Consider the following 15,290-nt stretch of genomic DNA (forward strand, 5'->3'; position numbering starts at 1 on the left):
AACATCTCTGGAGAGACCTGAAAATGGCTGTCCACCGAGGGTTCCCATCCAACCTGACAGATCTTGAGAGGATCTGCAGAGAAGAATGGCAGAAAATCCCCAAATCCAGGTGTGCAAAGCTTGTCGCATCATACCCAAAACGACTTGAGGCTGTAATCGCTGGCGAAGGTCTGAATACTTATGTCAGTGAGATATTTCAGTTTTTTCTTTTTAATAAATTTGCAAAGTTATCAAAAATCTGTTTTTAGCTTTGTCATTATGGGGTATGGAGTGTAGATTGATGTGAAAAAATAAATAATGTAAAGCATTTTAGCATAAGACTGATTAAAAAAATAGCACTTTTACTACAAGTATCAGCATATTAACTTGTGAAATGGAATCGTTGATATCTATAATTCATATCCTGCACTTGATTAAATGTCAAAAAGGGCTTGCATTACCACAGAGTCAGTGTTTACACTTTTGGGGGAATCAACTTGCAGTATGAAATATGAATGGCTTACTTATAGTTAAGCTATAAATTTGGGTGGGATACAAGAAAGTATTTTAGCACTGAAGAAATTGCACACTTCACCTTTAAGCAGTTACGTTACTTAGATTCATTTTGCTGCTTCCAAAACTGTTAGTCAACCTCAGTGTTTACGTACCGACCAGCACAGATCTGATCCAGGTTTAAAGGCACACCTATGGCAAACACACACCTCAGATGATGGAAGCCAAACGGATGGGGCTTTGTGATTGGTCACGTTGAGCTTTCACTTCCTGTGACTGTAAAGAAAAGAGCTGAGCAAGAGAGACTTTCTCTCTCTCTCTCTATCTGCATGTTTTACTGTATGTGTGTGTGTCTTTGTGATTCTAAACAGGGTTCTGAAATAGAGGCGGCTGATTGGCTGGAGGAAGAATCTAGAAATATACTAGAGCATGTGCTAAATGAGCTGGGCTTTGCCTCTACCTTTAAACCCCTGCTCTAACTTAAAGCAATGAGTTTCAAACCATACATCTGTAAACACATTTGAGCTCTCATAAACACACACACATGCACGCACACAAGCCTTGCTTACTTGATGCCTAACACAGCAATGATCATGATGCCTCCCAGCCAGACGTCCCTCTACTGTAATTATGAACATACAGGAGTTTTGTTATATAAAGGAGTTTTGTGTGTTTATGTGTGTCAGAGTTGTGTGTTATTGGCTACAGTAAAAGAGTTGCTCTCACTGGTTGGAATTAAAGGAGCAGTTTTCTGGCAAAAGCTTAAGTTTCTCTTCTGTTTTCTGTTCTCACTTGTTAGCTGATGTTTTCTTATTGGAAAATCACACCTGAGATCTCTTTAAAGTGAATGGGGCCAAACACTGGCCCAATTCACTTCCATTGTAAGTGCCTAACTGTAACCTCAATTGTGCTTTTATGAAAGAAAAGGAGGGATGAGTCAAAAAAATATATATATATTTTTAGGTAATCAACGTCATGCCACAAATGCTGTTGATTGAACTTAACTTGTATTGAACCTGGGATATTTCTTTAAGTCTAAATTTGTTCTCCATCTAATCTCATTGCTGTTCAAAAATGTAAATATTAGAGAGATTTCAGTTGTGATTTTTCTTTCAAATGGGCATTCTGATACAAAGGGATGTCGGTGTGTGCGTGTTTGAGTGTGAGTGATTTTACCTCAAACGCTTTAAATATCTTGTATCACACCAGTTCTCAGGTGGAGTCATTGAGGGCACAAGTAAGACAATCTCTCTCGCTCTCACTCTCTCTCTCTTTCTCTCTCTCTCGGTCAGGTTTACAGTAGGGCCGCTGAAGCAGGTATCTAGATCTTCTCTGAATAATTAACACACATGCCCTCATGGCACCTTCCATTATGGTTAATCGGTGGGAGGCTGTAGGTTGTGTTTGGTGTGCTGGTGTCGTGTTCTGTTTAACCCACATGTGGGTCATTTCCCTTTCATTGGTGTCACATCACTGACTAAAGGACTGCTCACTTAACACTCACACAGGTTTGTTTCATGATTGACAGGACTCTTCAGAGGGGTTGAATCCACTGGGCTGAATCCAGGATGGAGCAACAAAATGTGAACTGAATGGAGATGTAGAACAAGAATCATAATCAGAGTGCCATCTTTGGGGAGCATTTTGATCTTTAGGGTGGGCAAGCACTTGTCTTTTCATCGTACTGGGGCAGTGGGCCCACCTTGATCATTTCACCATCCAATCAGAACTGGGGGTGCATAAGGAAAATCTAATTTCATTGCCATTTAGGCCTTAAAGGGTTAGTTCACCTAAAAATAAAAATTCTCTCATCATTTACTCACCCTCATGCCATCCCAGATGTGTATGACTTTCTTTCTTCTGCTGAACACATACAAATATTTTTAGAAGAATATTTCAGCTCTGGAGTTCCATACAATGCAAGTGAATGGCTGCCAAAATTTGTATGCTCCAAAAGCACATAAAGGCAGCAAAAAGTAATCCATAAGACTTCAGTGGTTAAATCCATATTTTCTGAAGTGATATAATTGTGTGTGTGAGAAACAGATCAATATTTAAGTCCTTTTTTGCTAGAAATTATTCTGGGGGGGGGTCGAGATGCATGAAGAATGTGAGTCACCAAAAACAAAAGAAGAACAATGTGAAAGTGATCTGTTTCTCAACCACACCTATCATATCGCATCTGAAAATACTGATTTAACCACTGGAGTCATATGGATTACATTTATGCTGACTTATGTGATTTTTTGGCACCCATTCACTTGCACTGTATAGACCAGAGGAGCTGAGAGATTCTTCTAAAATCTTAATTTGAGTTCAGCGGATGAAAGAAAGTCAGACACATCTGGGATGGCATAAGGGTGAGTAAATGATGTGAGAATTTTCATTTTTGGGCGAACTATCCCTTTAAGAGCTGCAAATGTGCTCTGTTACCACCCCCTGCTGGACAAAACACGCAAAGAACACAGACTTGCTTTAATTGAGAGATTTTTTTTTAATTATCCACAGATTTACATTCCTAATAGACACACATATATCGGATTCTAGATGAGCCCGTGTCACCTTAAGTCTTTAATAATAAATTTCGATTTATCAGCACAAAACCGATCCTGACTGACCCATTTATGAAGTGTTTGTATCGCTTCAGACCGCCAGGTGGCAGCACAACACATTAAAAATTACATGACTAACTCTGTAAATCAGGTAAGAGTCACCTTTCTCAAGAAATCATGAATCATAAAAAAGCATGTTTTGACCCTATTTGTACTTATTTGTGTTTTTATTGGAAGCACTGCATTTCCCATGTAAAGCTAAAGGACTTGTCTGTCTGTTCGATGCTTAAAGGGATAGTTACCCCAAAAATGAACATTTTGTTATCACTTACTCACCCTCATGTTGTCAAATGACTTTCTTTCTTCTGTGGAACACACTAAAATAAAAGTAGTCTATGCAACTTGTGCATTATATTCCAATACTTCTGAAGCATTGCGGAAGAATATGTGAAGTGCAAATGATATTTGAGAGTTATAGTGAAGTACAAGTTTTTCAGTGCACAAGGATGTTACTTTCATTATGTTCCTCACACAAATGTATCATATGACTTCATAAGGCTTTGAACATAGTGTACAAGTTGTATAGACTACTTTTCATGGTGCTTTTTTGTGGTTGTGGAGCTTGACCGCCCCAGTCCCCGTTCACTTGCATTGTATGGAAATTAACAACATAAACACCTAACAGTACATCTCCATTTGTGTTCCATAGAAGAAACTAAATAATGCTGCTTTAAAACAGCATGTGGGTGAATAAATGTTGACAGAATTGTAATTTTTGTGTGAACTATTTTTATTAATGTATTGTAAATATACAGTACATGTTTTTGGTGTGCTAAACCCTTGGAAATCACTGGGTATATAGACAGCAGTACTGTCTTTACTGTTAATAATCAACTCAGTGTGACAAACTGTCCTTTCTCTCTCTCTCTCTCTCTCTCTGTCTATCTGTCTGTCTGTCTACATGGTCACATTCTGTACAGGTTTCACACTCCTGCCCATCTAAGATGTCATGGACATACAGAAATAAACTTGCTACTCATCAGCTATAAATCATCTCTGGTTTGCCTACTACAACCTACAAACATGAAAATGCATTTAAAATAATGAATGGGTCAAAGGTCAATGCGTTCCTTCTTGGATATATTATGTCCGGGGATGTATTTATACTATGCACCTGCCTAAAGAACATACTTTATTAATGGAATAGAATAAAGGGAAAAGGACAGAGATTAATGATATATGTTAAAAAGTGATATCATGTAAAAGACAAACGTTCTTCATGGATGAATAGTGTTCTCATTCTGATACCACAGAGGGGGCAGAGCAATTCTTTTCAAGTTTCAGTTACTAATGTACATTAGGGGTGTGGCTCATAAAGCTATGCCTAATTCAAAGGGCTTTGGCTAATTCTTAAGGGTTTGGCTATTTCCAAGAAGTGTGACTAATTGGAAGGGGTGTGGTTATTTCAAAGAGATGTAGCTAGGTGTAGCTAATTCTGCTAGGCGCTGCAAATATTAAGGGGTGTGGTTAAGACTAAAGAGTGTGGCTATTTCAAAGAGGTGTGGCTAGCTTGAAGGGGTGTGGCTAATTAAAAGAGGTGTGGCTAGTTTAAATAACTGTGGCTAGCCCTAAAGGACATGGCTATTTCAAAGAGGTGTGGCTAATTCAAATGGGTGTGGACAATTAAAAGAAATGTGGCTAATTAAAAGGGGTGTGGCTATTTCAAAAGGGTGTAGCTAATTCTTAGAGGTGCTGCTAATAGTAAGAGGTGTGGCTAACCATGAAGGGTGTGGTCATTTAAAAAAGGTGTGGCTAATTCTAAGGGGTGTGGCTAGTTCAACAAACTGACAAATTCTAAGGGGTGTGGCTATTTCAAAGAGGTGTAGCTAATTCTTAGAGGTGCTGCTAATAGTAAGAGGTGTGGCTAACCATGAAGGGTGTGGTTATTAAAAAGGGTGTGGCTAATTCTAAGGGGCTTGGCTAGTTCAATGAATTGTGGTGAATTTGAAGGGGTGTATATCTAGTTCAAAGGACTGTGGCTAATACTAAAGGATGTGGCTACTTCAAAGAGGTGTGGTTAATTCAAAGGGTTGTGGCTAGTTCAAAGAACTGTGGTGAAATCTATGGGAAATGGATACTTTATAGAGGTGTAGCTAATTCAAAGGGATGCTGCTAATATTATGGGGTGTGGCTAACCACATAAAGGGTGTGATTATTTCAAAAAGGTGTGGCTGATTTGAAGGGGTGTGGATAGTTCAACGAACTGTGACAAATTCTATGTGGTGTGGCTATTTCAAAGAGGTGTAGCTAATTCTAAGGGTGCTTCTCATTTCTGAAATTTTGCAACCTCATTTCCTTTCCTTGCTTCCTTTTTTCACTTCCTTGCTCCACCCTCTTAGGAAGCAAGAAAAGGATTCAAGGAAAGGAAACGAGGAAAAGGAAGATGGATTTGTAATGTGGAATGCCCTGCTCACTCACATGTCACTTCAGAGCGCCATCTCTGTGCAGCTGCCTCACATCGGAGCGCTTGCTGTAATGTTGTTGAAACTTGATGAACTGATATTTTCATAATAAAACCTAATAATTCAACATGCACAGATAAAGTATGTGATAAAAATGGATTATTTAAACAGCAAAGGTGAAACATGAATTAAAACTGTTGTGTCAGATGTGAAGGGGGAGGAGAATTTATGCATGCATCAGGTGGTTCGGTTAAAAAGTCTTCTGCATAAGAATACTGTGATTCCTCTCAAGCATCCTCGGTCCTCGCCTCTTCGCGGTGCATTTAGAGAATTGATATGTCTTTCATGATGGCGGACTTTGATCGGTTTCTGGGTCACGGGCTCAAGAATGGAGGAGCAAAGATATGAGGATGCACAATTTAGGAAATGAGAAGCACCCTGAGAGGTGCTGCTAATGTTAAGGGGTCTAGCTAACCATAAAGGGTGTGGCTACTTCAAAGAGGTGTGGCTAAGTCTAATAGGCATTGCAGGTTCAAAGAATTGTGGTGAATTCAAAGGGGTGTGGATATTTCAAAGAGGTGTGGCTAATTAGGAGTGTGCCTAACCAAAAGGGGTGTAGTTTATCCTGAATGAATGAATGAATGAATGAATGAGAGACTGTTGTAGCAGGAACAGGTATATAATTCAGTTTTAATTTATTTTCTAAAATTATTTTCACAATACATTCCAAAGCAGCAAAGTTACATGTGATATTCATCTTCTGCCATCTTAATAGTTTAATGATGCTTTAGTTTGAGCCCTAACCAGTTTCTTGGGGAGGACTGATAGATGTGTTCTCCCTGGACACAGCAAGCAACATTTTTCATTTAAGTTTAGAGGTAAATTTATAGTTAGGATTTGGCTTTATAAGAAGAAAGATCAGTCCTGCATCTGTAACTGGTCATGCTCGACCCACTCCAAATGGGACTCGAACCGGCATCTCCGGCATGGGAGAAGGGCGCGCGTGCTAATGAGAAGGCTAAAGGCTACAGCCTCTAGTGTCAGTTGCTAGTACTTCTCTTGAGGCCAAGGGAGTGAGGTTTTCATAATGCACAGCTACCTACCAGCTGGCTTCCGTTACACTCACCCTCCTAAACCTCACTCCCATCCGGGTCACGGCACCACTGTAACCGGTCCTGCTCGACCCGGTCCGAATGGGACTCGAACTGGCATCTCTGATATGGGATGCAGGTGTGCTAACGAGGAAGCTAAAGGCTACAGCCTCTAGCGTCAGCTACAGTCCAGCTGGCTCCCGTTACACATGCTGTAATGAGGCAAAATTCTTCTAATGCACAGCTGCATACTTACATACAAGGCAGCGGGAATTAATTTTGAACAGGGGGTGCTGCGGACGGACGGACGGGGGGTGGGTGGTTTGAGTTGGTGCTGGGGGGTTTAGGGTTGGCCGCTGCTGTGGATATAACAAAAATACCCCTTAACATTTTCATCTTTACTTCCGTTAACGAGATTAACACAGAATACGATGATATGACAGCACTAACAGGGGGTGCTGCAACGCTGACAGGGGAGCACCCCCAGCACTCCTAATTCCCACGGCTATAGAAGAATAGAAGAAAATAGTGACACCAGTAGGTTGACAGCCTTCATCTTTACACTGTTATGTCTTTTCACTGGCTTTTAGAAACTCTCCCCTACTGCTTATGTAAGCATAGCCGTGGGAAGTAGTTCCCATGGCTATGCTTACATAAGCAGCAGGGGAGAGTTTCTAAAAGCCGGTGAAAAGACATAACAGAGTAAAGATGAAGGCTGTCAACCTACTGGTGTCACTATTTTCTTAGGGAACTTAGGGAAATTTAGAGAGGTAAGATTGAAAACTCTGAAACCCCATGCCACATTTGTCCTGTTCAGCAGAAACAGATTAAATGTAGATTTTACTAGGGCAAGACGGTTACGCATTAGTCGCAGCAAAATTCATAACTGAGCTGCACACCCTCAGAAACCAATCACTGCTTTGATCAACATATTCAAGGGTTGTCTCTGTGATGAACCCTGGTGATGAAGAAGCACTTTGTTAAGTTATTTTGTATGACTGTACTGCTGGTAAAGTCATTTTCCAACCAACACACTAACAGTCCATGAAATCACTTAAAGTACCACTTAATTACCATGTTTTTTTGAGATGAACATTGGAGTACTATGTAAATAGGATGGTACATGAATACAGTAATCATTATGCACCCCAAGTAGGTATAGCTGCAGCCTGGAGATCTTCAAACAGGGGCAGAAACTCCAAAAGAGGGCGGAGTAACTTCAGAAGGGGAGGGTTATTTCAGAAGGAGGTTGGGCCAACTCCAAATAGGGGTGACACTTCTACACGATTAGGGTTATGGAAAGGGTTAGTTTAGGGCAGTGGTTCTCAACCCCAAATCATGTGTCATAATTTGAAAGTGGAGACTTTGTTGTACCAAAAAACATAAAACATAAAACTCAATATTTGTGTTATTTGCTTAATTTGCTCGATGCAACTTCGATGCATTGCATAGTTGTATAGTTTTGTTAATAAATTCAGCAAAATGTTTTTTGGTACAACAAAGTCTCCGCTTTCAAATTATGTCACATGATTTGGGGTTGAGAACCACTGCCCTAAACTAACCCTTTCCCTAACCCTAATCGTGTAGAAGTGTCACCCCTATTTAGAGTTGGCCCAACCTCCTTCTGAAATAACCCTCCTCTTCTGAAGTTACCCCGCCCTCTTTTGGAGTTTCTGCCCCTATCATGAATCTGAGACCAAACCTTGTGTTTCTTGAATTCAAACAGATGGAGGGCTATATCTGAGGCCTATAAAATGAAAATGCGAAGACAGAAACTAATAATAAAAGTGATATTGGTCATATATTTCCAAAAATAAATGAAAAGACCAATAATATTGCATATTTTGTCCCACTGAAATGCTCATTCTACATTACAGCATTGATTTTGAGTTGGATACAGATGTAAATTTACTCGTATCAACAACAATAAGGTTATCTGTAACACCTATACAAAGTAAACCAATTATGTTTTCTTACACTCAAACAAAAATATTTTAGCCTATTTTTTAGAATTTACACATTTCTATTTAATCTTAAAAAAAAAAAAAAAAAAAAAAAAAAGTGTATTTTGCATTTGCCCTTTTGAAATTTTGTATTTATTCATTATTTATTTTTATTTTTTTATAGTTTTAACAGTGGTATTTGTAACAAGACCATAGTAAACACATGGAAGCATGGATCTTCTTCACTACCATGGTTAGATGTAACATGGTTTCTATAAAACAAGTATGGCATTTTTGTAATTATAAACAGTAGACCTACTCTAAACACATGTAAAAACAATAAACACAAAATATAAATATTTATAGGTTAATAATATTTATAATTACACCCAACACTGGTGTTCCTATAGTAAATTCAAGGGCAGTGATGTAGAATTCTGTGCCAAATACAAATGGCCTCCGCTTCTCGGGACTTGCTTCTCACTGATTCTCGCGCTGCTTTGTCCATTGTGCCGTATCCATCTACAGAGCCATACACAGGTGCATTAGCCTAAGAGTCTCCGCCTGTGTATTTGACGCTGCTAAACCAGATACTTCAGATGCGTCGCTAGATTTCAAAATCAGATGAACCACGGTACAAATGCATACCAACCTGTATTATTGAGAACCAACTGATATACTCCAAGTCTAGATAAATGTTTTAATGCAAAGAGGAACTTGATGATAGATTTTATTATTATGAGTAATAAATGCCCCCCCCATTTATAACCTAATGCCACCCTCTCTACTAATTTGGTCTCAGCGCCCCCTGGCATCCTTTGAATGCCCCCATTGAGAACCTGTGGATTTTTGCTGGCGGTTTGGAGCTCCCACCCCTTTTTTATGACAATAACATCAAAAGATAGAGGCGTTTGCCTCAAGGTTAGCTGCCTTCTCCAAAAATTCTTCCTTTTGTCATTTAGATAAAGATTGTGAGTTGATGCCAGACTTTATATACAAAGTCGTTTGTCCTCAGTATTTGCAGGGACCCCCTTTATATATATATATATTACTTTGGAAAAAATATATTTGAAATTAAAACTATTTTGGAAATGATCTCAAGATGCTATAGGGAAGTATTTTAATTCTTTTTACTAACATTTTGTCAATAATTTTTTTTTTTTTTGAAGAAAGATATATTATTATTATTATTTTAATCAGTACACAATACAGACATAAATATTATATTCTTACAAACTTGACACGTGTTTTAAACAAGATTTCTAAAAGATTTGTATACTTTTCACTTCAGGGACCTCCTATGCCCCAGTATGCTGCCGGAACACTAGAAACGCCTCTGTTTCAGTTCTTCCAGTATGACGATCACACACAGACACATTCTGTTGTTCCACCAGCAATCTTGCGAGTCATCTGATATAATGAGAATATAATGAGAAATCAGCAGGGGTGGAAAGAGTACTGAAAAATAATACTCAAGTAAAAGTACTGTTACTTCTTTAAAAATTTAGTTTGAATAGTGTAAAAGTATCTGTCCTAAAAACTAAGAGTAAAAGAGTAGCTCATTTAAAAGTACTCATGAGTAGTGAGTATTGAGTACTGAGTTGCGAAAGCTATGCCCCTTTATAATAAAAACTCTATGCTGCATTTTAAAAATGTAGCACACATACCATAATTTACATTCCCTTCTATGGCTGTTTGCCAGAAAGAATAAAAAATATAGGTATTTTATAGGTGTTTGTGACTGACAACTTTTAAAATACATCACTTATCTATTATCTGTAAAATCTGATTTAAAAAAATAAAATAAAAGGACAACATGATTACAGAAATGAAAAGATGAAAGTTATTTTCAATATCATAATGTATGAAACAATTACATTAAAACCAGTTTATGTGTAGGGTCTAAATTTCCCTTAATGCCGACTGAGAGAGTTATTGTTGCACATCAAACATGTTCAAAGCAATGCAAGGAATGCAAAAAAAAAAAAAAACACTAAAAAAGCAGGGTCACTTGGTACGTCATGTCCCGCACAATTGAGGCTGTAGAGCAGTTGTTTGGTTCAGGGCCACATCGGGCTTTAAAGGAATAATTCAAACAAAAATGAAAATTCTCTTATCATTTACTCACTCTTATACCATCACAGATGTGTATGACTTTCTTTCTTCTGCAGAACACAAATTAAGATTTTTAGAAGAATATCTCAGCTCTTTTGGTTCATACAATGCAAGTGAATGGGTGCCAAAATTTTGAAGTTCCAAAAATCACATACGTCAGCATAAAAGTAGCCTAATTCATGTGACTCCAGTGGTTAAATCCATGTCTTCAGAAGAGATATGATAGGTTGGGTGAGAAACAGATCAATATTTAAGTCAATTTTTACTATAAATTCTCCTCCCTGCTCAGTCAATCTCCTCTTTAACTTTCACTTTCTTCTTTTGTTTTTGGTGATTCACATTCTTCATGCATATCACCATCTACTGGGCAGGGAGAAGAATTTCTAGCAATAATGGACTTAAATATTGATCTGTTTCTCACCCACACCTATCATATCACTTCTGAAGTCATTGATTTAACCACTGGAGTCATATGGATTACTTTTGTGCTGCCTTTATGTGCTTTTTGGTGCATCCAAATTTTGGCATCCATTCACTTGTATTGTATGGACCTACAGAGCTGAAATATACTTATAAAAACCTTAATTTGTGTTCTGCTGAAGAAAGAAAGTCAAATGCATCTGGGATGGCATGAGGGTGAGTAAATGATGAGAACATTTTCATTTTTGAGTGAACTATTTCTTTAAGTAGCACATGGGGGCCACATTGTACTCATTTTGAGATACAATGTCCCGCATTGATTTAGTTCTTGTATCTTTTAAGCCCAGAAATAGTTGTGTTCTCATTCTAATGCATGATGCACAATTTTCTGAAGTTTCTGACTGGTGGAATATTCTGCCTGAAGTATTGCTCTACAAAGGATGACACTTTTCTATCAGGCATTAGAAAAAACATGATAAAGGCTAAGCATAATTATAAATTATTTTATCATCTCTACTTTCTGGTAATTTATTATTCAAATTAACACAATCTCTACATCAGGGGTACTAACAATATTATTAAAAATTATTATTATTAAAAATGTCACTGTTTTATTCTATTACATTAATAATTTTAAAGCTACTCAAGTTATTCAGCCAAAAGTAGTGAGTGGTTTTCTCGTTTCCTTGTTATTGTTGTTTGATTAATATCCTTTATATGACATAGCCTACTAGACAGTACTCAATTCGGTTACATGTACACTTCAAGTCTGACATTTTGATACAAATACGCTTTTTGTCCCACTGTTTACATTCACTTTAGACCAAACCGACTGCGTTTACATTAATGCCTCATCTAGACAGGCATTGGCGGAATTATAAAGTGTATTTGATCGTTTAGACGCATACCCGCATTATCACACAAACATTAGCCGCCTGTCAATCAAACAGCACGCAGCTACAGACGTCATGAAATAAAAAGTCAATTTTATATTTTATCTAGATCAACCAACCAGTAGTTTTCTTGCTATCGAGTTCAATGTAATGACCACCCCTGTTCTAGATGGAGAACATAGGCTAAGTATAGAAAATTACTCAAAAGTTTATCATGGATATCGAGGACATCTCTCTTTTATTTTCTTCAGATAAACATCAAGATTATTTAATCGCCCAGCCCTATTGATAACATTGCCTTAATCTCACATCAACCCAATAATCTCAGTGATAGAGAGTTAAATTACACAATACGTTATAGACACATATAATCTAGTAAACAGAAATATGAAATTTACCTTGAGATGTTTCTTCAAATTAGAGGCAGGATTAATGCTGATATCTGGCTTGAGCAAGTTAAACTCGCATGTAACAGTCAAGCAATTGGCCTTTTTCACTGCGAAAATCCCTTTCAGGTGCGGCCATGATGTTCAGGTGTTGAAAATGTGTTTGAGGCATCCTCCACATCCGTAACAGTTGGCGCCAGATCTACAGCTGCTGTTCAAGTTTTTTAGGTGTGATTTGATTTGACGGGAGTCACAAGACTCTCCCTAGCCAATCATGTTGATAGATAAAAATAAAACCAGGACAGGGAAGTAGCGAACACAGATGGTGGGAAAATAGCGCAATAAAAGAGTACAATTCTTGGGAAAAACTACTTAATTACAGTAATGTGAGTATTTGTTATTCGTTACTTTACACCCCTGCACATTCTGGTGTGGAAGTGACTTTCACTTTCATATTCAGCCACCTACTTGGTCGGGCTGGTCAAATGTGGAGATTGATTGTAAAAAAAAAAAAAAGTACTTAAATATTGTTTTGTTTCTCACCCACACCTATCATTTGTTCAGAAGATATGGATTTAACCAATGGAGTCGTATGGATTACTTTTATGCTGTCTTTGTGCTTTTTGGACCTTCAAAGTTCTGGCCATCATTCACTTGCATTGCAAGGGCCAACAGAGCTGAAATATTCTTTATTTTTTTTTATTTTTTTTTTTGGGGGGGGGGGGTTTCCCCTTTTTCTCCCAATTTGGAATGCCCAAAATAATATTGGTTACCACAAAAATTAATTTTCACTCGTTCCTCCTTTACAAAAAGCAAAAATCTGGGTTACAGTAGTTGGGTTTCCTTCCAACTATTTTTATGTGCATTTTGAAACTGTGCATAATAAATTCTGAATGGAAACCCTTGATATGTGAATAAACTTTCTAAATTCACATAAAAGTTTATGAGCTAGAACAGGGGTCGGCAACCTATGGCACGCGGAGGGGTAGCCTAATCACTGGCACGCCAACAACGGCGAGAGTGGAGTAGACTATTTTATTTATATCAATTCGCACCTGCATTCCAATCTACATCTTGATGTAATCCTTCTTCATGATCACGCAGCGTGTTTTTATGAGCTGAATGGGAGATTAAACAAAAAGTTAGACTGCAGTATACCCAACAGACGCATGTAGCACGTGCTAGCCATTCTTGCATCACGAGCAGGCAGAGGTTAATCACGCCAGTAAACGTGCCCGCTTTGCTTTGGTCAGGCTGCACGGATAACAGCCTACATTCCGTGTTTCATTTGTTTCTTTTTGCTTTCAGAACAACACGTGATGTAATAAGGAAAACACTAATATTAATCCTTGAGATTTCCAACCCAGCATACAGGTACACACCCTCCGTAAACCATGGTCACACTCAGAATTACATTAAACGATAAAAGAGAAAACATAAACCCACATCGTGGGGTTTAAAAATCTGAGTATATTCAAAATCTGTCTATTCAAAAGGGCTAAATAGTTGATCGGTTTGTGATGCGCGAATGGCTTGCACATGCAGCGTGAGTCTCGTCACACTTTAATAGTGTTTAACCTCCCATTCAGCTGATGAAAACATGCTGCGTGATCATGAGGAAGGATTACATCAAGATGTAGGTTGGAATGCAGGTGCGAAATCTTAATATAAATAAAATAGCCTGCTCCTCTCTAGCTGTTGCTTGCGTGCTATGATTACCCCTCTGTGTGATTTTGAAAAATATACATTCATAATATAAGAAATAAGTGATCAGTAATCAAATAAGAAAATTTGTGACATTAACTGTGTTAACTCATTTTGTACAAAAGGACAGGTTTTCTTTCATTAAAGAACTTTCAAAAGATGCTTTATGAAAATTCACATGCAGGATCATGATTATATCATAATCATCGGATTTTGCACAAATTTTTACTTAAACTGTTATGCTGATAATATCATTTGAAATTAGTGCCCGACGCCGATATTATCGGCCGATATTAACCTTTCAACGATATATCGGTATCGGCGTATATTTTACCGATATGTGCAGATATGAAAACTTTTTTCAGAACATATAATGCAGAAAACAATGCTTTAGAATTGGTGTCATTACGTAGTTTATCCAGCAGAGCGCACTCCGACTCCATTGTTTACAGAGCTGAATCTGAACTGAGGGTGGCTCTGCAGACTGGACAGAGTTGAGCGGTGTCTTCGCGGTAAGTTGCTAACTAGTTTGTGAAATACATACTGGAAAGTTAATAAAAAAATGACCCTATTATTTCCCTTTTTCAATATAACTAAAATAACATTAACCCTGTCTCTGACAACCATGTCACTCATGTTTATCACATCTGTTTGCTGTTAGCCAGCTATATTTTGTCAGTGCAATCAGTAATGTAGCAGATTGAAAGGTAAACATCAGAGCATCATTTTGCAGCTCATCAGACAGCAGTGCGGTGGTGGATTGTGTCTGTTGAGTGTTGATTTCACATTATGCTGTTACCTAGTTGGTGAGACACAATGCTGGTCCATATTTTACTCTCCGTGACAATGAGCTTATAGCTAACTAGCTAACCACGTATCTACTTTCACTGCTTGTCAGCTGAGTGGAAGCTAATGTGTAAACATATATTCACCAAACTGTTTTGTTAAGGATTCACAGTTTGGTACCCCCTTCAACCGAACAGTTCCAGTCATTGCATTTATCAAATGTAATATTTAAATGTCGGGTTTTCCACCGTTGAAAGTTTCCCCTGAACTTGTATAGCAGAAAACAGTGTAACACCGCTGCCACTGTTTTTATCTTGTCTCAGCAGGTGTAAATGCTTCTGTTTTACAACCTTCCAATAACTGACTGGCAGTATTAAAATAGTCAGCATTTGACTGATACTAAGCAGTACTACTGATGGTTATTTAGCTATTTATTTTATTTTTAT

This window comes from Myxocyprinus asiaticus, chromosome 25 (genome assembly GCF_019703515.2).
Source record: "Myxocyprinus asiaticus isolate MX2 ecotype Aquarium Trade chromosome 25, UBuf_Myxa_2, whole genome shotgun sequence".
NCBI classification, from domain to species: domain Eukaryota; kingdom Metazoa; phylum Chordata; class Actinopteri; order Cypriniformes; family Catostomidae; genus Myxocyprinus; species Myxocyprinus asiaticus.